Raw genomic sequence first — 24,174 nt, forward strand, 5'->3', positions numbered from 1 at the left:
TACTACGTTCAGTTAAGCAAAAGTTTCTTAGGAACACTGACTTACAGGCAGGGTGCCAGCTCTGCAACCCATTTGGAACTAAGGTCAGTTTTCCCATTCAATAAGCAGCATCTCCCTTGGCCTAGATTTTCTACATTTTTTTCTCCTCCCTATTTCATTTTTATTTCTTGGCTCATAGAATTTCATTCTTGTCTTAATGGGCTTCATTTTTAATGTCTGTCTTCTACTGTAACCTACTTCAAATTCTTTATGAAGTCGGCAGGATCTGCATAGCAAATTAATTTTACAGGGCCCACTTAGCAAAGAATTATGAATGGAAAATAATAAATGAAAAATACAGACATGATAATTTGAATATAGTAAGATATTTATTAAGGTCGGGAATAGGTAGATATTTCTTAGCAGCAAGATTAATTCCACAGCAATCAATTTTGTAGAATTTACACCACAACCACATTTCAGCAAAGGGCAAGTGACGGTGTCATATAAATTATAGAGATTTGTTTTTGAAACCCATTCAGTGATCTCTTACCTCCACAACAATGCATCATAAATGGAGTTAAAATAGCAGGGAAAAGCATGCTCTTCCAATCTTGGCCCATCCATGTGTGAGGAAACCACAGGCTACTGCTGACGAGACTTGGCATGAGGCTTCGAGGCTGCTGTTGCTGCTTTTCCCCCTACATCATAACCGATTTCAAATGGTGCTAGACAAAAACAGACTCTGAACACCAGGAGAAATCGGTCAGCCTGTGTAAGAGATGGGTCCAGGGGTGCTCTCCTGCGGGCTGCACCCCAGCAGTGCAGGTGGCAGGTCTGGCTTCGGCAGCTGAACAGTCTGGGAGCAGGTGGGCAGTCTGATGTGGGTGGAACAGTCCGCCAAGCCTACAGCCCTCTCTACTACAGTCAAATACCCAGTAGTAGCCATAGCCCAGCTGAATACATCGCCATGCCCGAAGACCCTACCACCATGTTCGTGATCAGAGGAGCAGAACCTCTGCTCCTGCTTTTCAAACGTTCCCCCTCCCCAAGGTCATCCTGCCCAAAACCCAATAGATGCAAGAGTCTTTGCTTTCGTTTTCTCCCTTCAACTTCTTGAATCAGCTCAGGTGGCAAGAGGAGCCAGACCCATGAGCCACAGCTCCTTTGCAGTCCGCCCTTGGCTGTGCAGCAATTCTTACTCCTAAAACACTGATTTCAAATGGTGCTAGATACAAAGATGGAAAAATCTAAGCCACCATGTGAAACCAGCTTCCAGAAGAAGAGGATCTCACTGAAGAAAGAAAGGAGAGGCAACTGGAGACACAGCCTCTGTCCGGAGAAATATCTTCTTGCAGTTCTACTTGTGACAGGAGGATATAATACAATGATCCTTTATTACGGAATAGAGATTTACACAGTGATGCTCAAAGCAAAATGGAAGTCATGGCTGATGCTTCAAACAGATGACAGTGATACAAAACTCATCAATTTTAAGTTAATTCAGTTTCATTTCAGAACCAGTCTCTACAAATTATTATATACATATGATGAAATAAAATAGCCAAAGCTACTATTAAAATGCATCAATATTTACATTGGTACTACCCTGCATTTGTGTATTTCACAGTGCATTTGTGGAAATGTATTCAGATGCAACATCACACTTCAGGAAGCGTGCACCCTATCTGCCCCTGAGGCCTTGTACCACCGTACAAGGGTGCATTTCCTCTGGACCAGGGCAAGTCTTCCGCGTGCCCTGTCCAGGAAGAGCATGGGCTCCCCCTTCCCACCCCCACTCCATGTGTCAGAACATTACAACACGACCCCACTGATTGGCAGTCAGGTCTTACTTAACCTCTGTATGCCTTTAAAACCTGACTAGTAAAATTGCATTAAGGAGACAATCCTCTGAATGCAAGAATTGAGTTTTGTTTTCAAAATGTGCCTGAAAATAAGACTGGCAAACTGTGTTCCAAATTAGATTTTCCCTTCCCTATTGGCACCGTCATTTTTGAGCGTTTGAAGCTAAGAAAACACGTCTGTATTTTCTCTGATACCATAACCAAGAGAAAGAATAGACCCAGGCGAATCTGTATCTAAGTTCCCAGCCAATTCTTTAGGCCTTAGATACAGGCCTACATCATATATTTTTTGTGGCTTCTGGAAATAACAATGTGTTGCTATACGGAAGGGGAGGAAATAAAATGTGAACACCAAGAGTTTTACTATTTAAGTCTCTTAACATCCTACGAAGCAGGTTCTCCCCTTTTTGTACAAGAAGAAATTCATCCTTCATGAGGTAGCTCATGAAGCTCATAGCTCGTCCATGGCCACATGAGCTGCTGATGGTCTCGCCCTCAAGGCTAGCTAATTCCAAAAGTCTGTGTTCCTTCCCTTCCACCCACTGCTGCCTGCTTCACACCTGGAATATCATTTCATTTTGTTCTTGAACTTAATCTTGAGTATGACTGAGGGGTGAAAATTCCTGGGCAATATTTCTGCATGAAGTCGGACAATACTGCCTTAACAGCACATCACACTTGGGTAGAGATGGGAGCATGCTTTGGGTTCTGCAAGGGGCTGAGTGCTTTGCTTTGCTTCCCTGCACCTCTGGCGCCTTTGCTGTCTGCCACAGGATGCTGTGGTGGTGAGGAAGACGCTGGAGATGACACTGCTGTGCCCTGACCATGGTGGATTCTGACCCAGGACCAGGCTCTGCTGCCCGGGGACTTTCCAAGATCTCAATCACAGAGCGGAGAGGTGAGGGCCAGATTTGCAGGGCAGGGGGTCGGTGTGCTGACTCCTGTAGCCAACAGCAGGCCTTGCTGGCCAGGTGACTGGGAGGGCAGTAAAGTCAGGGGTGAGTGTTAAATGATGATCCTGACCTTGGGTCTGACAGCTGTAAAATGAGGGGGTTAGATGAGATCTGCATTGGGTAATTCTCAGCTTTTCTTCTTTTCACTTGAGCCACACTCTTCCCAGCAACTTTTGATTGCCATTAACCACAAAACCCCTTCCCGTGGTGGTGTCACTCAATGTCCTTCCAGAAAGCAGGCTTCTGCCCACAAGGCCTGCACACATTGTCCACTCTTCCTGGGATTCTCTCCACAATCCCACAGCTCCCCACACCCAGGTACCCAGTCATCCTACAGGTCTCGGCTCAGGAGTCCCTGCCCCAGGAAAGCCTCCCCCTTGCCTGGGTATGGCCCCTGCCTGAGCCTGCCCCCCACAGGACCAGTTGTGTGCCTTCAGAACACGGCTCTCATTTGGTCACTACGATGCCTGGATCCCCATCCCTCAGCACCAGCAGGCACCACCCCGGAGTCCAGCAGCGTGGCTGTACACGGTGGGGAGCAACGCCCAGGAGGGCACTAACGCACACGAACCACAGCTTGGGCTCCCTAACCCGTGAATTCTAAAGTACTCTTAATTCTCTGGAAGAAGAGATAAGAAATCATTAACAATGCATCACTTTAAATACCCTAAAATAAGAAGAGGGGAGGAAACGTCATCTTAGTCCCAAAACCTTTTGCCCTTTCAATCCCTTTGGGACAAAGTGTTCTGGTCTCAGTCCCCCGACAGTACCATAGACTGTCTATCATACAGGACACGGGGTGGAGGGGTGGGGGGGCTGCTCTCAAAGCAGGGAGCAGTGACTCTTACCTGAGACAAGCTGGAGTTTTGTCCTTACTGGACCCAGTCGGGTGGTTTGTGATGGGTCTAGAAGGGCCTGCACCCCTTGCTCTGAGCCCGGGATCACCTCGATCCCTAAGAGGGCAGCTAAGGAAAGCCCCAGACTGCTGAGGACCCTGCCGTTGATTAAGGGTGATGGAATTCTCCCACCTCGGCCCAAGGGCACCAAGCAAACTGGCCAATGGAGAAGGGCTGCCTGGGAAGGGAAACCGCTTACCCACAGGGGTGGCTGTTAGCTCGGGGAGGGGCCACCACGCAGGGCAGGAGGGTGTGGTCCCCGTCCAGCCCCAATCCCTTCTATTTGGAGGCTTTTCTGGCTTCTCAGGCCCAGGACACTCCTGTCCCCGGGCAGGACTGGTGGTGGGGGAAAGGTCACCACACAGCGAATCAGAAGAGTGGCTAAAATTCCTGCTCAGCCCCACTGCTGAGACTGGGGCTTGTCAACCCCCTGTCTGGGACTCAGGAGTCCATCTGTGAAGGAGCAGGCTGGGGCCACAGGTCCAAGCAAATTCAAATGCTTGGAGGGCTCAGGCAGGAAACTTTAAAAACCAGCAGCAGCCACGTGCAGCAGAGACGCTGTGACCTGGAGAGGCTGTATTTAGTCTAAAGGCATGCAAAATCAGATACTTAAACAACCCAGTGCAGCCAGACAAAACGCGTCCAAGGGTGAAAGACGATTTTCTGGGGCCGTCGGGTAAACTGCAGTCCAGCGATTGCAAAGAAAGCCTCGACTTCGTGGCATAAATGAGCCTTTCTAAAAAACCCTATGCCCGGGGTGGTGCACAGGGTGGATTCCCGGAAGAGACAACAGGAGGAAAATGGGACGGAGAGGAGCCTTGTTGATGAAATCTTCAAAAGCAAACCCAGGGAACAGATGGACTTTTCACCCCCAGGAACCTAAAACCCTGCTTGCTGGGTTCTGGGCCACCACAATGTGTTTCACTCCAGAACACTGGGGAAGCTCCTGCCAAGGCAGCGGCTTCTCCGGCCTGACCCAGCAGTGCTGGGTGCTGAGTCACAGCTACTTACACGACTGACGCAAGCTCCAGCCAGAGTGGGGGTGGGGAGCCGGACACTGAGCCGTCCGTCTTCTAGTCGCTGGGAATGCTGCTTCCAGGGCTCCTGGCTGTGAGGAAGAGCCTGATGAGAGGGGGGCCTGGGGCACGTCCTGTGCTCAAGACAGTCGCAGCTCATCTACGTATAACCACAAGGCCCTGGCCGGCTTTCTGCTGCTCTCTGCTGGAGCCTAGGCCCTGCGCCCTGCACATTTTGTCTTGAGTGAATAATGAATCAGGGGAAAGGGTGAGAGGATGAAGGGTAGGTGTGTATGGGGGGGCAGGATCGGGAAGGGACACTGAGCTAGCCCAGAGTCCCCAGAAACGTCCACCCAGCTCTCCCTTCCTGTCTGTTTTGTCCCTGGAGGGGCTCAGCATCCAGGGACCCCTGCACCTCCCAGAAGGCAACCGTGACCAGGCAGAATAACACGCCCCGGCCCCACTAAGTCCCTCCAATGCCGGTTCAGAGAACAAGGCAAAAAGTAACTGCTTTCCAAGCTTATGTGGGCCCAGCATCAGCTCTTCTGGTTTCTCTCGGGGCAGGGGCAGGAGGCCTCCGTTGCCAGGCAGCTGCTTTCCTAAAAGTTAGTCTCTCTTCCTCAACACTACCAGCAAAATCCCTCTCAAAACCTTCCCGACCCTCAGGATGGGGGGCTGGAGGGGAGGCTGCGCCTCGGCTACCTTGCTCTTGGGATGCAATGGGTCGTGGGGGCAGCGGGAGATAGTGGGAGCTAAGAGGAGGAGTGGTATAAAGACTGGAGCACGGATGCCTCCTGTTCTCCTGGCAGCGTGGCCCAGCCTTGGGAGGAGGACGGGCGGGACCCCGAGCCGCTTTCAAGGAAGCCAGGGCCACGAGAGGAGATGCGGGCATGCGTATGGTCTACCATACCCCCGCCGAGTTCATGGGTCCAAACCAACCCAGATCCAAGAGAAAGCCACGGGCGCTGCTCCCTCACCACCTACACCGGCTACTTGACCCGGAGAAGGTGGCCTCAGAGGGATGCTTCAGGCTCAGGTGAAACCTAACCCTGGGGTTGGGGGAAAAAAGGTCCCAAGCCCAGCTTGCCCATTCCCCCCTGCCGAGGGGGGCCACCCTTCCCTTCAGCTGCCAAGAAACCATCAGCAGACACAATATCCTACCAAGCAATCAAGGCCCTGGAGCAAGGACGAGCACAGGACGGCCTCCCTGCTAGCCCGGGAAGCAGGTGTCTGCTCCCAGGAGCCCCTCCAGAGCTTTGCTGGCCTCGGCAGCACCCCACCCTGCAGACAGCTGGGCGTCTCCACAAGTCAGGTGTCCTCCCCGGCCTGCTCGGGGAAGCCCAGGGCGCAGCCTCTGACCTCCGAGGGGCAGTCTGCCCAGTACCTGGGCACACACCTGGCGGAGCACATGGGCTGGGGCACACCCTGGGACGTGGTGCCACTTCCCTGGCGGGGGGAGGGGGGCTGGGCCCGCATCCGAAGCCCACTCTGAGCACGCTTCTCTCCCGCTGCTGCTTTCGCTGGCCAGGCTGGCGGCTGCCCAGCGTGCATGGCTATTCCGGCCTCACTCGGTTATCAGGACCTCTGCTTGCCAGTCTCAAGACCAGGAACAGTGAGTAGCAGGAGGGAGGAGGCAGGAGGGGGAGGAGAGAGGGAGGGAGGGCAGGGGGGGAGGGAGGAGGGGGGAGGAGGAAGTTTCACAGTCTGGTGCATTCCCATCAGATCAGAGAGAGGGGAACACACACGACTTCCCCTTTCTGAGCGTGTCTCTGCTTCCCCTTTTGTTCCGGGTCCTTCCCCCCTGCACTGGGCCTGACGCTCCTGGTGGGCTGGGCAGGGGCAGGCGCCAGGTACCCAGCCAACTGGGCTCTCGCCTGGCTCCATCTCGGGCCTGGCGCGCTCCCTCGGGCTGTTACCCGGCATGCCCTTCTCCTTGTCAGGGAGGCCTCGCCCTCTTGTTTTCAAAGTTTTATAACAGTATTGTTTGTTGTCCAGCAGATTAAATTCTTTGGAGGCTGGAGGTGGGGGGGGCGGCGCGGGGAGGGTAGGTTGAGGGAGAGAGGAGGGAAAAGAGAGAGGGAGAGAAAAATACAAACAACTTCCATTAGGGCCAAAGAGTAAATGAGTTCCTTTTTGAACACAGAGTTCACCTGTCTTGGAGCAAGGCCAGTGGCCACGAGTCCAAGTTCCCTTCTTCTCTGTCCGTCCCCTTCTTTCTCTGCCCGTGCGCCCCCCTCCCCGCCAAGTGAGGAGAAAATCACCTCAGATTTTCAAGGCCACAGCTTGAGTCAAGCTGAAAAGAAGGAACTGCTGAGAGAGTTTGGGGGATGCACACCTGAGCACCCTGCCCCAGACAGGAGGTTTGCCACGGGGCCCAGAAGACCCAGCCAGGACGCCCTGGATTCTCAACTCTTCGGGGTTCGGCAGGCGCGGCCCAGAACTACGGGGAAGGAGGCTTCTGCAGGCAGTGGCCAGGGCCTCGTCTCAGGGACGTTCATCTCTGGAGTGAGCTTACGGTGAGCTTACGTTCCAACTAAACGTAATACGTTCAGTGGTGCCAGAGATACTGGAAGAACTGTGCCCCGAGGAAAGAAGTAACACAAATGCATGGACAAATATCCCCATCAAGGAATGAGGAAGAGTGGGCGAGATGACAGACAGGAGACAAAAAGTAAATTTAAAATAAGCCATGAGGGGAGCAGACCTGGCTCAAGCAGTTGAGTGCCTGCTTCCCAAGCAGGAGGCCCCCGGTTCAATCCCCAGCCCTGGTACCTCAAGAAAATAAAAAAGTAAATAAAAATAAGCATGAGCTCAGACAAGGCCCACCTGGCCTAGCAGGGCTTTCGAGGCTGAATCTAGAGGCAGCGAGAACACAAAAGGATGTATGCTTTTCCGTATTTAATGCAATGCTCGCTTAGCCTTTAACCAATTTACTTCAGACTCTGACTTACCTCTCCTTAGCACGCCTGTCAGAAAGCACACACATGCCTCTGGCGCAGTAGGTAACACCTGCACCGCGGCTCCCAGAGCCGTGGGTCTGCCCTGAAAGCTTTACTCCTCTCCGCTCCCCTGCCTCGTTCCCAGCAAATCAGGGCTGGCCCGGCCTCCTCCACAGCCCCCACATTGGCGCACACGCACATCTCCAACGCCTGACAGAGCTCCCGAGGGCCGGGGGACTCTACTGGGGGAAGGGGAGGTAGCACGAACACAGGAGCTGACAAGCTCTGGGCTCTTCCCTAGAAGGGGTAAGGGGCAACATACCTTTCTCTTCCTTTTTATTTGCAAATAATCTCCATTTCTATAGGGTCAGTTCCCCACATTCTCTCTGCCCAGGGAAAACAAGGCTCAGGCTCCGGAGCGGATGCCCACGTGGCCCCCCGGGCTGAGGCCTGCCTCGGAAGGCCAAAAGGACGGATGGAGAGTGGAGACAGGGAGCCCGTCCTAGATCCTGGCACCCACACCTCGTGCCACTCCAGGGACGTTCTCAAAGCTGCACAGGCTTGGGACTGAGAGGACCCTTTCAAGGACGTGTAGTGCCCCAGCTCTCAAGATACACAGCTTCGTCTTTCCTGGAAAACCTTCAGCAAAAGTGTGGCCACAGTTCAGTGCTCACTGAAGTCTGGGCTAAACCCCCCTTCTGCACACTCAGCCCGTTTTCTTTTCTGTCCTCCAGGCCCCCTGTCCAATCCCAATCCTTCTTCAAGGAGCACCTTCCAACGAAGCCTTACGCACCGAGGCTCAATTTGTTTTAAATAAAGGCAAACCATTATTCTCTTTTCCCTTCATACAAGTTCTGGGTCTATTCAAATGAAGATCACACACAGCGCTCCTTAGCCAGGCAGCCGCATGCTCTTCTCTGCCTTGGTGCCCCTAATGAAGTGTGGGGGTTAAGTCAATTTTCAGAGAAACTTAAGCCCAAGACCCTCTTACCTACCTTCTCCACGGGTAACACTGACTTTTTCAAGTCAACCATGACGCAAACAGTCAGAGCTGAAGCCAGTGTTTCTAGTACCTTGCCTTCCATCCTATGTTAGCCAGCAAATAGGTAATGCATGCACAACATGCATGCTGGGCAAAGCTCAGGGCCTCTCTTACAAATCTGTTAGAAAATCTCGACCAACGCACAATGAGGCTTCGTCTCTAAGTCAAGCAACATGCTAAACGCACAGGCAGCGAGTGCCACACAGATGTGTTGGAATGGTCTGAGGTATCGCATTTTCAGAAGAGATTCCTTTTTAACCTTCCCTCGTGCCCTATTCCAGAAGCTTTCAGATGTAGGAAACCTCTCCAGGAACACATGGTGAGTGGCTGGCTTCCCAGGCAAAAAGTACAAGCCATTCTGACAAGAACCCCAAGAAGTCTAAAGAATAACAAACACGAGAACCGGGACACTGAGGATTCCATCCCCACTCACTGTAGGAAGGAGAACAAAGGCCCTCGGGGATCAAGCGAACCATCTAAGACCCCACTGTCCCTACCCCTGTCCCCTGGTCAGTGGCAGATGCCACTAGGGCTCAGGGAAACTGCTGGAGTCAGGGGACTTGGGAGGGAGACCCAAATTAGCAGCTACCTGCAGTTAGATCGTGGCACGACTCTGTCCCCAGCTCAGTTTCATCAACTATGGGATAATACCACCTACCCTCACAGGGTTGTATGAGGATCAAAGGGGCTAGCAAACGTGAAATGAACTGTAAAACGTCACATGCTAAAGTGCGAGAAGAGTGCTACTGATCAATTCCTCTTGTCTGCATCCTAGCCCAAATCACCGTTCACAATACCCTACTGGGGCCAGGCAGGGCTCACGGGTTATTATTAATCCCAGACAAATGTCCGGCAAAGTGGCAAGCAGAGGGTGTCTGGAGAAACACAGCCATTTTTAAAACTCTGCCTTCTGTTTAGCAGATTACACGATGCAGCTCCTCAGCTCCAAGGCCTCCTACCCATGGGGCCTTCCTGGAGGAGAGGCGGCCGTGGAGGAGCCAGACCAGAGTCCGGCCACTCCTGGCCCCAGCCTGGCCTTGTGTGGCTGCAGCACAACTGCCCAGGACGCCTGGGACCCTGGGCTTTCCCACACGGGTTTTTATTTTGCTATTTTATTAAGAAACACTGAAGACTGAAAAGCCAAAATAGCAATGGTGGCTCTAAGGTATTTCTGGTTTTCCTTTTTTCTTTCTTTTTGAACAGAAGGGCTTGAACAACTCCATGAGAAAAGGAGACTAGTGTAAAGAAAACCTTCCTAACAGCAGGTACACAGACCCTGGAGCAGATGCACGGACCCTCCTCAAGTGGGCGGCCCCATTTCTCTCCAGGATTTAGGATCAAGAGGACAGAGCATCTTTCCTAGAGAACAATACATCAAGCCACCCCCAGCAGCACGGCAGGTGCCCCCAGCAGCTCCCCTGATGGCCACGTGCACGCAGGCCCCTTGCAGGGGCGTCCGGGGCCACGCCCTCTGCCGCCGGGGGCTCATCCAGCTGCTGGCCTCGCCACCCTCCTGTAACTTTGGGCCCCTTCCCTGCCTCTTCTGATGCCCTCAAAAATGGTCACCACCCACTGCCCCTAATTCAGGCATCAGTGTCTCTTAGGGGGAAAATAAGGATTCCAGTCCCTCTCAGGCCTTTAGGGTCCCTCTCGTTATAACTCGGGCCTGGTTTTCCTTGTCCTGCATCTCTAATAAACACCCTCGGGAACATCCAGAGAGTTAGAGACGGCAGCAACCTCAGAAAAGACGCTGGTTCAACCCTCTCCTTGTAGAGATAATGAAACTGAGGCCCAAAGAGTGGGTGAGTGAGTTTTTATCAACGGAGCCAGGGATGCAGTCCAGGCCTGCTGACGCCTTGACACCAAGCAACCTACAACCCACATCGGTTAGCCTGCCCCCCTCCCTGAGCCCCCACAACCCACAACCGCAGACCCACAGCTTGTCCTGCTGCCACCCTGCCGGGCCCAGGGCAGCATCAGACACCTGGCGGCGGACGGCCGTCTCCGGGGTCCGGGCGGACCACGTGTCGATGGCAGGGCCAAGGAGGGCAGCATCCTATGGCCTGACTCACCACGGGCCCAGCCTCTCCTACCGAGTAAACAAGCCCTGAGCTCTGCTGTGCACACGCTGAAAACAGCCCCCGCCACCGCCACAGCACCACCAGCCTGCCTCAACCTCTCCAGGCACAAAGCACGCCCCAGCCTTGGACACAAGGTGACTTTTGCTCCCTTACCCTGGGCCGGGCCCTTCCTATCGTGATCATCAGCTCTGGGAACCACCCGTTCTGGCAGGAGAGGCTGAGCTCAGAGTCCTGCCTCCTGCAGGCACATATTTTACCAGTGACTCGGCAACGCTTAACCCAAACGTTCCCCTGTGCTGTGTGGACAAGAGAGGAGTGTGATGACCAGCTGAGGCAGAGAAGCCAGCCAGCACCTTGGGAGGGTGGGAGACGGAAGGCCAAGGGCACCCACGACTAATGGAAAGAACTGCTGGTGACCAGTGGCTTGACGCCCACTCCCACCCTGACCCCGGCTCTCTACGTACCTTTGGGCAAGTCCCTGTAAGCTATGGGGATCATGGGGTTTCCTCACTGTTATGAAAAAAGAGGGGATTTGTAGACCAATCCGGGTGGCCAAGGGCCGTGGTCTCTTCAATCTCCCCCTACCCTGTCCTCTTAGCCTTCTGGACCTCCTTCTTAGGCATGGGAGTCCCGTTCATCCCCACACATTCTCCATATATGTCTACCCCATCTTTTTAGGTTCTTTTTTTAAAAAACGGCCTCTCTCCCAAGACGTATGTCCCACAAGAGCAGACATTTTATTTTGTTAAGAAATGCATCCCCAGCACCTAGTACAGCTCCTAGCATATAGCAGAGACTTGATATGTATTTGTAGAAAGAACGTATTTGTCTTGCTCAGCCCTGCCTACTCACGATACCAAAGGGTATCTGCCTCTGCCCTGCCGCCCCAAAAAGGAATGTGGCTCAGCTTTCCCCCTGGCTGGAAAGATCCTCTGGGTATCGGGTCCTTCTTTCGCCCTGGTTCGCGTCAATTCTCCTGGTTGTCCGTCCTCTGAGGGGTTAGTTCCCCAAAATGTCTGACTTCAGCCAAAGAGGCTGTGGGGACAGCAGACAAGCACAGGCTTTGGAATCAGAGCTCCTTTAACCATAAAAGGGAGACTGAACCCATTTCGTAGGGCTCTGAGGACAAAATGAGATAAGCAATGGGGGGAAACAGTAGCGTTCCTGACACGGCGGCCCTTAATAAAGATTAGCTTCCCTTTTCCTGGACCGCATGTGGGGACCAAGAATTCTCCTGCCCACCTCTCCCCTTGGGGCCTCGCTGCAGACCGTGAGCCTGGCAGCGCACAGCCTTCCCTCCCGGGCAGTCAGACACAGAGCCCTCAAAGGCACCCGCATGTGCGACCCGGCCACAGTGGCAGCCCTGGCTGAGCGCTGGACAGGGGCCCCCACACCTCCTGGCTCCGCTTCCTTGACGAGACGATGCCCAGCAGTCCCGAAGCAGCGCCCTCTATCCCGGCTCCCCCTCCACCTCTACCCAGGCGTGGACCGCATTCACCAGATTCTTCCTAGACCTGGGCACCCTGGAGGGATTCTCTGGCTTTATCGGCCCCCGAACTGCTCCCGTGGAGGGAGCCAGAAAGAAACCAAGTCCAATCTATGCTTTCCTCACAGTTCCTCCACGTCCCAGAAAGGCAAAGCAAAGTGAGGGCCTCCCACAGCCAGCTGGCTAGTGCAAAAAGGCTGTATCTCTTATGGATCTCAGAGGGAAGCAACACGCCCCCAGAGTGGCCGGCCTGAGGTCCTGAGCCGAGGCTGCAGTCTCAGGGGCACTTAGGTCAGGGGACAGAGCCAAGATATGCATTAAACAATTCACAGCCCTGACCAAACCAGGATTCAAGGGGACACAGAAGGTGCTGACCAATCAGGGCCCCTGGCAGAGCCCCTCCCCGCCACCTTCCGGCCAAGCCCCAGTGGCCCTGCTCTCCCCACCCCACCCCAGCCCTGCTAGCCTCCCCTGGATCCCGGATGGAAAGGCCCAGCGCTTCCTCCTGGCTCCCAGACCTCAGGGATTAGAAGGTCAAGAAAAAAGCACCAGATATGCCTGGCCCCTCCTCTCAGGGGATGCCAACTATTCTGCTAGCCTGACTTGCAACATATAATGCCCCGTGTCAGCAGAGGCCAGGCTGTGGGCAGAGACGACAGGAGCAGGAGATGGAGGACAAAAACAGGAAAATCACCACGGAAGCACCGACGCCAGTTCTGGAAATACCAGATGCCACGGAGCCAACTGCGTCACAGGGAGCTAAACCAGCTTCCTCTTTGCTTCCAACCCTGGTCACTGATTCAGCCAAGGGCCAGGCTGGCTGGGAGCGGGAGAGGGGGCCGCCCAGTGCCGGGGGCCCGCCACACACACGAGAGCCAAGGCCCCCAGGCGTGGCAGCAGCACTGTGTGGCTCCAGCTCTACAGCCAGCCCTGGCCAGGCTCTGGCTGGCACATCTGGGGGGATGTGGCTAGCTCCTCTTCCTCTCCCCAGCTGCACCAGAGCTAATCTCTCCTCCTTATCCAGGTTCCGGGTCCAACACCCCCAGCCACCCCTAGCCATGGCTGAGACTCATCACCTTACTTGAAGGAAGAGATGCTGGATGCCCCTTGGCAAGGATCTCCGAGAGGTTCACCACCAACTCAGAGACTCAGCTCAGTGGAGAAGGAGAGAAGATGGGACACCATGAGGCAGAGCACACCAGCTCTCCCCGGGTGGGGGTGGCAGTGGGTGGGGAAGAAGAAATTCTCACATCCACAAGACCTGAGCTAAGAGTGGCGGCCAGTGTGTGCTGGAGGCGGGATGCCCAGAGCACCCTACAATTACTCAGCACCATTCCTTGTAGCTTTAGACCTTGGACACACCCGCCACCGGCTAACTCCAAGCGGCCCTCCTGCCCAAGAACAGTGCAGTAATCTACTGATAGGAGAGAGATTTCCTGGTGACGTGGCAAGCGCCTAGAGCCTCTCTAATGCACCCGATCTCCCCAGTTCTGCAGGCCGTGGTTCATTTTTAATCTCTATTGCTATTACTGTGCCCAGTATCAAGTGGGGCAGTGAAAAAAAAACATTTTGATGCCAACTGCCTTTGTAATGGCTTATGGGGCCAGGATTTTTCCCTGTAAGTGGGAGGCGAGGGCCTAGAAGAAGAAAGTGATTCACCTAAAAGAAACCCCACAAGGGAAAGAGCCCTGAAATCTACTGCCCACGCCACAGTTTAAACTCTAGGTTAAGAAAGAAGGTCCACTAAGACCACCCGGGGAAGGGCCTGCCCACACTCCAGACAGGCTCTCAGGGTCACGAAAGGGTTAAAGTCAGAGGACCTCCTGCTATAGATGTCAGGGGCCAAGGAGTCTCCCTTCAGTTGCTGGGAGGGGTCCAACCCCTCTGTCGATGGCCGCGCCCAGCAGCGCGCCCCAGCTATCTCCCACACATCCCAGCAGGCTGATGGCTTCGGCTGGCCACCCTGCCCCCACCTCCTTCTTGGTTACTAACCCCATTCACAGAAAAGCCAGGAATAGGAGAGTGGAAAGAAGAGAGCAATTGTTCGTGAGATTCTGAATGGAGAAGCCTGAGAATTCCCTGCCGAACAAGGAACAGGGTCCTCACGAGCCAGTCACAGGGTGGGGAAAGGCCGGCCGGCAGCAGATGGCACTGGACTTACCTGGGAGGCAGGTAAAGGGTTACATCCTGTTTTCCTCTCTGAGTCTGGTTTTCAATAAACAGCCCAGCGGTGATTCACTGACAAGGCTGGGATCACGTCGCATCGGTCAGCGCTTGCGGTCCCAGAACACACAACTGGTGGTTCCACAGCACCTAGGAGGGGGAGGAGGAAGACACCCACCCACCGTGCCCTATACATTTCACCCAGCGCAACAGCCTCATGCACCACACACTTCCTCCTGGGGAAGGCTGACCCCTCTCCACCTGCGCAAAGCCACATTTCCAGAAACCCCAAATGGGGGAGAGGCAGAGGACAGATGCAGCTCTGCACGCCCTTGGCTGAGCTTATCCGACATCCCGGAGGAAAGCAAAGGAACAAGGACGAGGTGAAGGAAGACAGGGAATGCCAGGGTCCACGAAGAGAGAGAGAGAGAGGCCAGAAGACATCCTTGGGCAAAGCAAGGCAAACGGGAGACTCAGAAGAGAAACCGGAGGTTGCCTCTGAATGTGGGGCCATCTGTGCCTTTAGCCACACATCGTGCGCTCCTCGCCTCTCCTCCTCCAAGCCCAACAGCCATCAAAGAACTACCAGCCCCTCCTGGCCCTCATCCCACATCAGTGCCCTCATCTAGCATCTGACCTTTGATTTCATCAGCATGTGAAACAGGGGCAAGGAAATAAAGCTTGGCAGTTCTGAACCAGACACATACACACGCACATGCACACACCTTCCCAGAATAAAAGGCCCTTTGGAGATGGCTCACAATCCCTGGGTTCCAGTTTTCTGATAGAAGCGCTCTTCTCCTGCAGGGGAGGGCAGACACGTCCGATAAGAACTGCTTAGCACAATGCTATATATAGTCTAGGTTCCTACCAGCCTAGAGATTTGGAGCTAGAACTTGGCAGAGAACCATGCTAGGTGCTGGCAAGGACCATCCTCCCACAGCCAGCCAACCGAGAGCCTCCTCCCCGGGCTGGGGGCAGCGAGGGCAAACAGAGTCCTTCCATTCGGCCCATTAACACTCAGCGCTGAGGGACAAGGGCCGTGGGCTCCGTTTTAAGGGAAAATCGACTTCTCCTGAATGTGAGGGGGATGTGTGTGGGCTGAACACTGAATTCTAGCCTCTCTGCAGCTCCCCGGTAGCACTAGGAAATCAATCTAGTCCTCTCTTCTGGGGGAAGAAGGGTGGGGGTGTGCGAAAGCAGAATGGAGAAGGCACACAGCAGCTGACTGGGTTCAAAAGGCATCTATCCACTTCTGACGGGTGAAGAAGAAAAGAATGCAGAAGAACGCAGACAAATACTTACCGCAAGGCACCAGGGCTGCCAGGCATCTCCTTCTTCTCGTTCCGAATAAACGCAGACGGTTCCATCCGCCAGGATGACGACTGTCTTCTCTGCATACGGCCCGTGCTCAGCTGGGGTGGAGTCTCAAAGAGGCTGCCACCTACTCATGGAGCTAACCTCTCCCAAGTTCTCTGTGGGGAAGAAGAGACAGAAGACAGGTGGGCTGGGCTCACAGGGCCAAGCAATTAATCTGCAGACCCCCTCAGGGCCCCCTCTGGGGTGGCCATGGCCCTCAGAGGTTCTTCTCATCCAATGACAGAAGAAGTCAATGCTGCGCAATGAGGTAGGCCCGTCGTTGGGAAGGAAGGCCAGTTCCATTGGGCGCAGTGTCTAATCCGGGAGGGCCTGCCCATCACGCCTTTCAGAAAACAAACCTGAAGACTACAGCACTCTCCGAAGCACGGAATCCAGGCTTTCGTCACAGACGCAGCTTTGATCAGAGAACTATGAGGCACAAGACGATCCAACACCCACATACACGCAGTTTTTTTAGGTCAAGTTGCTCTCCGCTCAGGCTCGGAGAGAAACGAGGAGGGGCAGCGACTGCCTTCGCACTCTGGGTGGGGCCGCTGGCTCCCGCCCCTTGCTCCGAGTTCCTCGTTCTCCACCGTGACCTCCCTTAGGTCTCCCTGCTGGCCCTGGCTCCCAAGGCCCAGGAGCTACTCCTCCCAGAAATCCCAAATGAGTCACCCTGGGAGGTCCTTGGGGAGAGGAGGAGGTGCCCAGTGACAAATGTCAGTGCTAGCATCATCTCCGGGAAAGCATGAGACTGGAAAATGGCACATGGGGAAGGCAGAGAGCGCGCTCCGGGGCCAGGCTGTCCCCTCCATACCCACACACACACTGTGTGGCCCCCAGCCCCCCAGCGCCGGCTGAGGGAGCTACAGGAGAGGATGGGAAGCCAGACACCAGGGTAATGGTTCGGTCATGCTTCAGTGGCAGTAGAGGCCCATTCTTCTTTCTTCTTCCCAAGGAAGTATGGTGAGGCAGGGTGGGGCGGGGCATGGGTGGATCACGCGCCTGTGGCGCAATGCCGCAGATTCGAGAAAAGCCTAGAACTCTGAGCCGCCATGATGACGCAAAAAAAAAAGAAAAAAAAAGGAAAGGGAAAGAACTGGATGCCCACTATTTTGCCGAAGAAGGCAGTGAGGAAGATGAAGGGGAGATAAGCTTTGACCTGAAACAAATAAGGAAAGGGCAGGCTGAAGCCGACTGCCCAAGGGCTGACCTTTAGCCGCCGGCAGCTAAGGCTGGCGATATGGCTCCACCGGCCGGGAAGCCAGCCGAGCAGTGCTAAGACAGCACACCCCCGGGAGTGCGCCGGCTCCCGGGGACCAGGGTGCCGTGTTCACAAGGACTGCGGATACCACCTCCACCAAGGAGGGAATCGGCCTCTGTCCGAATGATGACCACCAAGACTGTCAGCAGAGCCACGGGGAAAACCCCAAAGGGATTTCTGACTCTGGAACGGTGTCATTTGGGGCCGGCCCTAAGAGGGACCCTGGCTGCCAAGCTTTTTAAGTAACACACACAGCTGTACTTTTAAAAATCATTACTATTTTTCTAGATTCTCAAACTCAAGGACCCGCAGAGCCCCATCAAATTACCTGGTGTCGCCCCCACCCTGACACTGGCATTGGCCTCCAGTCCTCCCTTAAAATGACCCCCCAGCCAAAGGAGCAGCTCGGAGCCCCAACAAGCTGCTTTTGCTGCCTTTGTGTTGACAGAACATCCTGGCCACTCGGCTGAGAGCTCCATCTCCCAGCTCACGATACACTGAGTCATCTTCCAAAGAGGAAAAAAACAAGAAAGCAGCCGTCACCAGGGTCCCCACTGCCGCCGACTGACGACTCAGTGGCTGTCGTCACTCTCTGCTCTACAGCCCCAGAATTGGTGACGAGGGGCTTCAGGGTGCCCAAATCCCCTCCCATGGGACTCAATGTCGTCAGGACCCAGGCAGCCACGGCTGGGATCCGGAAGGAAGGGAAACTAACCTGGCATCAAAACGCTCCCAGTCCGGCTTACTGGTTAACCCTCACTCTGCCACCACCACTGTCCTCACAGCAGCGTGCCCTCCATATTTTCCTGACGCATAAATTAAAGAGGTATTTACTCCAGGGAGGGAAAGGCACCTCCTCACCAGCTTGGGCAGGTACTGCCCACGTCACCTCCTCTCGCCACGCTATGACACCTGAAGGCACACAAGCTCCTTCTCCCTGTTCCTTCTCTAGCCACTTGCGATATTCCCTTTTTTTTTTGTTCCCTAATAAACAACTGCGCAGGGGGAAGAGACAGGTATCAGACTCTCTTGAGAACCTGTTTGCCTGGCAATAAATTAGGCATTTCTGGATAGTCGGTTGTGGTGGCTCCACCTCACTGGCTGAGGACCGTGGCGCTGAGAGAAGTTAAATGACCTGTCTCAAATCACCCAGCTAAGAGGTAGGGCCAAGATGCAAACCTAGTCTGTCCAACTCCAGTGTCTACGCTTGCCGCCCTCTACTGTGCTGTCTCCACTGACTTCTGTGTTCTGAAGCTTACTCTGCTCCAAAGATGCTACAATGCACCCCCACCTCCACCTCCTCATCTATGGAGAAGGCAACTAGGATAAGGGGTGTTTTTAAATCTATCCATTGCAGCTACAAAAAGCCACTGTTTTGAGTGAACCTAGTCGCAAAGGAAGAAGAGAGAGTTAATGAGGTGCTCAGACGGCATGGAACAGGTAAGTGACCCAGGCCATGGCCATGAGATGAGCCACCAGACTCCCAGGTGGCATTAGGGACTTAGGAAATTCCTTCGACACATTTTGGGTTCTATTTCATAATAGGCATCTTGCAGACACTGAGGATTCAGAGAGGAGAAAAATGCAAGGGCTCTGAGAGACTAGGATTCTAAAACTGACGAGGCCACTTACCAGCCACGGGACTCTCTCTGCAGGGTTGTGGGGAGGAATAAATGAAATAACTGCTGTCAAAGAGCCTAACATGGTACCTGGCAAACAGAAGGCACCAAACAGGTTATTTGTTTTCTTTCTTTCTTCTTTCCCAAGCCTCTTGGAGTTCATCATCTAATAGGTGACCTAAAACTTACAAAGAACCATAGAGCAATAGGAGGGAAAAGGTGCAGGGCGTTTGGCTGAAGGGGGCAGGGGCGATTACGAGGACGGCTTCTTGCTAGGGTCCTCAGGAGAGGCTCCTGGAGGAAGGCGGATGGCCACAGGTGGAGGTGCAGTCAAGAGGAGGTGTGGAAAACAGCTTTAGTAGAAACAGAAAGACAGGAAAAGCAAGAAAAAGTAAGTCACCTGGTTTTGTCGGGATGCAAAATCCACCGAAAGAAACTGAAGGAGCTAAGACGCCAAAGGAAAGCGAGGGTCAGGCACTGACAGCCTTGAACATCACCCTGAAGGGAGGGGATTTATTCTGGAAACAATGAGAGACCATTTTAAATTTCTGAGGAAGAAAGACAAGATGGCCGCAGCACGAAGAAGGGACTAGAGAGAAGAGGGACTGGCAGCAGGGAGCCTCACTAGAGGAGTACAGCTGGAACACGGCACTGGCAGTGGGAAAACGAGAAGAAAACGGTGAAGAAGCAGGGCCACCGGAGCAGAGCCTCGGTTCTGCCACGGATCGCACCCCCCGTGCCCGTGGGGAGACTGCCGGTGACAGAGCCCACTTGGAGCCCACACCACAGGTCTGACATGTCTCTGCCTCCACTCTCGCCCTCCCCCTCAGCTCTTCCCTGAGCTGCCTCGAGCCCTAGGCTGACGGGGTGTGGGAGAGCCCGGGCCTTCGATGGGGTACCGCAACCCCATCCCGCAGTCGTCTTCTACCTGAACCCCACCCAGGGCTGTGTCCGAGGGTGGGACTGGGAGGTCCTGCCCCCGGGGCCTCCTCTCACTGCGGCAGCGGCCACTGGACCCGCCTCTACTGCGCTTTTGCCCCCCCTTCCCCTCCTCCGTCACAGCCCCCGCCCCCCGCCCACTCTGCGGAATTGGCACAGCAGGACCAGAAGAGCCAACGCCACCATGTCGGAGACCCAAAGAAATGCTTCCAAAATGGCAGCTGCTAAAAGGAGTCTGAAAATATAATCCCACCCAGGGAGGGGGAGCCACTGACAAGACGAGTGAATCGTCAACCACCTCCCATCTAGGCCCCCACACCTCTCCTTACTCTCACATGATCACGTCTTTTCCTCCAGAAACTTCCTCTCGAAGACTGGAGGGTCAGAGGGAAGGGAAGGGCACCCTCCTCACGAGGGCCCCAGGGGAGCCGTCGGTGGCCAGGGGCTCTCAGAAGGCATCCTGCGCTCCACACCCAGAGCTGGACAGCCAGTCCCGTCTGTCCTCAAACCTCGCTCCTGCCCCTGACTAAACAGGAGCTACCCTCCGAGGGAGGAGACTCTCACTGCCCCCCACTGAGACCTTCCCAGCTCTGTGGGCCCCGGGAGTGAGGAGGTAAGGCTGCCAGGCAGGGCCGAGAAGGCACACGCAGAGCCCCCCGTTATGTAATCAGAAGGGCGGTGCTCGTCCTAGGCCAGAGACGGGGACGCACTGCGCTTCCAGATGCGCAGTCACCGGTGGGGGCCACGGGGGATGGCGCAGGGCTCCGGAAACCCCCTCCCCACAAATGGGAGACCCGCAGCAAAGGCAGGTTGGGGAGCCGAGGACCCCAGTTTTTCCAGACCCCCATCCCCCAACCAGAGGCAAACAGCCGGCTGCCCTAGTTTTACTCTCTCTCCTCTTTTCCCAGACGGATGAGCCTTTCTAACCTGGGACCTCCAAACTTCTCATCACCCACTGGCTTTTCTGGAAATCCCACCAAATACCCAGCTTCTGACAGTTCCCTAGGGCTGATCCCCATCCTCACCTTTCCAAGCAGCAGGTAGCAGCAGCTTCCAGAAGGCAGGTCCTCCCCATGCTGGGCTCGGGTCGTGACTGGCTCCCGAGGGCCTCTGGACGGCCCGGGCGTCAATGCAAATCTCTGGTCCCGGGGGAGTAGCCCAGAGTCAGCAGGAAGCCCGGGGTGGTGGCAGTGGCAGTGGCAGCAGCAGCAGCGTGCCCCTACCTTGCCCGTGCGTTTCCAGGGGAGCCAAGAATATTTTTTGCCGCAACACTAAGGTGTGGCTGACTGGAAAATTCCCTTTTCTGACACTAAACTAAAGGATAAAAATATTTCCTTCCAATTTGGTCAAGCTCCTGCATACCCAATCTCCCCAGAACCGCCCCCTCCTCATCTCCCCCAAAAGTTTGCAGAGCCCTGAGCTCTTCTCCCTTACGGTGCATGAGCTAGGAAAAGGCACGGGAAGAGGCTTCTACTGGTCAGTCAAAAGCAGGCACAGACACAAGCATACGCACACCCCTAAAGAGATTTTAGAAAGCTGCTGGGCTTCTCCCCCCTCCCCTTTAAGCAAGTGAAATGCAAATTCAGATTTGATACCCAACCCTCAGCCAATCGAAAAAAGGTTTTCACCTGCCACTGGTCCACCCACCAATCAGAGGAGGCGTCTGGAGTGAGGGCCCTCCCCTGGCCAATGGAAGGCCAGCTCAGTCACTTAGTTAATGATGCAGCAGTAGAGGGAAGGCCATCACATGTGAACTGGAGGGGTGCCAACATGGAGACACAGAGAGCGCAAGGTAAACAACTTTCCAACGCCAAAAGGATGACATTTAATCTCTAAATGCTAGCTTCCCTTTTCAACTCATCCTTAAGCCCTCTCAGCTGGCCCCTCGAGCCCTGGGAGCCTCACTACCTGTCCCTCCAGAGCCCCTAACAAGATGCAACAGTGACTGCGTCACCATTCACCACTTTGCCCAACTACGCAGTGGCAAACCTACCGGCTGTACCCCACTTCTCGCAGCCCACACCCGAGCCTATTTAGCCGCTCCCCACCGACCCCGATTCCAAAGGCCAAACATTTAAAGAAGGCAACCCCTGGCAAACTGTCCCTCTTGCCTCCCTCTCAGCACTTCTTCTCTCTCCCTACCTTCTACCATACGAACTGCGTGGACAGACAGACGCTGACTCCCAAGCAACCTAGAAAACCTGTCTGTCCATCTGTGCACTGGAGGAAAGTGGGGTAAAGGCTGGGAGGTCAGGTGGGAAGCCTGGGACAGTTCAATATTCCTCTCTCCTCTACCCTGGTCAGGTTTGAGCAGCTGACACTAAGAGAAAAGAAATTAAAGTGGAAAAAAAAATCCTCCTTCAGAGAAAAAAAATAGCAAAAAGCGAGAAAGAAGGTGAGAAAGACAGAGCACCCACATACGCAGAGACATCGCCCCTGATCCCAGCAAATACGTACGTGGGGGAAGAAGGGGGTTACGCCATCAAGTCCTGAAGCCCATCGGACCACCCACTGTCGCCTGCGCAGACCCACATCTCTGTCCAGCCGTAAGGTGCCGCAGTCCCGAATGTTCCAGAATTCGGTCCCGTTAAACCTTCCGCTGTCGCCCCGCAACCTCTTGCTCCCACTCCTGCCCCCACCACCACCCCACGTCCTCCCCACGGGAACCACCCGTGCCACCTTGCGTGTCATCTCCTTAACCTGGGCTACCCAGAGGCCTCTGGCCCCCGACAGATTTCTGAAAGCTTGGCAAGTGAGCTGGCAGAACCTGGCGCCCGGTGTTGCTATGACTTGTTTCTTGATTTCTCTCTCTCTCTCTCTCTCTCTGCTGCAGCACGGCTGTTGCTACCAGACCTATCGACGGAGTGCTCTCTCTCTCTCTCTCTCTCTGAGCGCTGTGACGCAGATCTAAATTCTCCAGTCTGCTCCTTGTGTTGCAAGAGCAGAACTGCAGCTTTTCCCCTGGAGAGCCGGAGGGCAGTGCCAATGCTGGTCAAACAAGGCAAAAAAAAAAAAAAAGTTGCGCCCACACTTAGTTCTTTGGCTACACTTTTCAGCTGGCCCATTTTTTACCCCACACCTCACCATGCTGGGGCTTAGTGGTCCTGCCGGCTCACTCCTTCCCTGAGGGCCTCTTAGCCACAAGACTAGCTTAACTCTGAGTGACAGCACCCAGGGCCCAGACACAGCTGCCCCACGCTAAGGGATGTATCACCTTTTCTTGAGCCATATGGGCTTCTCCCAGCCATTAGGGGGAACACATGGTCCTCAGCCTGAGACCACCGTCTCATTTCTGCCACAGACAAGTCCAGAGGAACAACCATGGCTGATTTTTTAAAATGTTTTTTTCTGCTTTTTGGCCACAAACCAGGGCCTTTTTTTTCTCCCTGGAATTTCCTAAGGACAAAAACTATAATTAAAACATTGCCTGCTTACCCCATGAGCGAGATCCCTGTACCCGGGCCGGGATTTCAGAAACCAAATGGAACTGCAGCCTGAGGACTCCAGAACAGAGCCAGCCTGGATCTCCGTTCTTCTTGGGCTCAGAAATGTAGGTCCTGGATGGACACTTCCGTCACTTCGCAAAAGGCACTCAGGCCACTTAGGCCCAGGGATTCAGGTTGCTGAGTCATTTGTTCCCAAGAAGATCCTTCTGACAACATGAAAAGCAGCAAAACAGAGAGACAGCCAAGCCTGGACCTGAAGCAACCAATCGCCGGGCTCTTCTCGCTGGGGGGGGGGGGGGGCCGCCAGGGAAAAGGAGCACCAGCCAGACCCCTCGCCCGTGCCCCTGGGACAGTCACGTGTGGACCTCTGCCCACCTGGGGCGAGGGTGGGCGGGGGAGCACCATGGCTCTGGAGGCTGGCTGGCATTGCTTTTGGAGACTGACGGGTCTCTGCTGCGGCAAAGCACATGGCTCTCAACATTTTCCTACCCCCAGATCCGGAAACGTTTCTGAGAAGAGCTCAGAGGCGAATTCATTGGTCCCTGTGTACCCGGACAGAACCAGGGAGGCGAGGGTTCTCCCGCTGCTACGTCGAAGGAACACAGACCTCCAAAGGCTTTCGACAACCAGGTGCCCCATGTGAGCACGGAGGCCTGGCCAGAAGTAAGAGATCGGCCCAGGTCTCGGGGCGCTTTCTTCATAAAGTAGAGCACATCAAGTACCCTGCAACTTCCAGGGAAATGGCTTGAGAAAGAGAGGCCGGCAGCCTCCTGATCCTGCACCCTGCTTCCCCAGCAGCCTTCTTCAAGCAACGACTCTGGGCAATGGTTTCACCCGGCAGAAAGGAGGACCACTTGGAAGACAACCATGGCACTGCACGGCATTCAAAAGAAGTTCAGAGCACCTGTGCCAGGCTCCCAGCGGGGGGGAAATGCTTCAAATTCACACCTTCTGGGCTCCAGGGTAGAGCATGCCAATAAAGAAGTCACCCACTGGTCTGATGACCAAAGGAATGTGGCCCTGATGGCACGAAAGCAAGTCCCCCGGAATGGTCCTCTGCCTACTTAAATCCCATTTGCCGTCGTTTCCTTCTCCAGGGAAGAAAACATGCCTAAGTTCATGTCAGG

General features: G+C 54.6%; 1 long non-coding RNA gene across 6 annotated transcripts in view; it reads right to left on the reverse strand.

Moving 5' to 3' along the window:
• Positions 1–346: 346 nt before the first annotated feature.
• The window catches only part of LOC105747249 (uncharacterized), a 65,775-nt gene continuing 41,947 nt past the window's right edge, over positions 347–24,174 (reverse strand). For 2 of the 6 annotated variants that reach the window (XR_011645550.1, XR_011645549.1), the window contains exons 4-8: positions 15,726–15,895; positions 15,146–15,221; positions 14,419–14,570; positions 4,705–4,801; positions 347–2,881 (exon numbers count right to left, since the gene is read on the reverse strand). This is a non-coding gene — a long non-coding RNA (uncharacterized lncRNA). Of the gene's footprint in view, positions 2,882–4,704; positions 4,802–6,105; positions 6,725–14,418; positions 14,571–15,145; positions 15,222–15,725; positions 15,896–20,626; positions 21,169–24,174 lie in introns of those variants that run through there. The other 4 variants (XR_011645548.1, XR_011645551.1, XR_011645547.1 and 1 more) reach the window with 4 other exon arrangements.

Source organism: Dasypus novemcinctus, chromosome 13 (assembly GCF_030445035.2).
Source record: "Dasypus novemcinctus isolate mDasNov1 chromosome 13, mDasNov1.1.hap2, whole genome shotgun sequence".
NCBI classification, from domain to species: domain Eukaryota; kingdom Metazoa; phylum Chordata; class Mammalia; order Cingulata; family Dasypodidae; genus Dasypus; species Dasypus novemcinctus.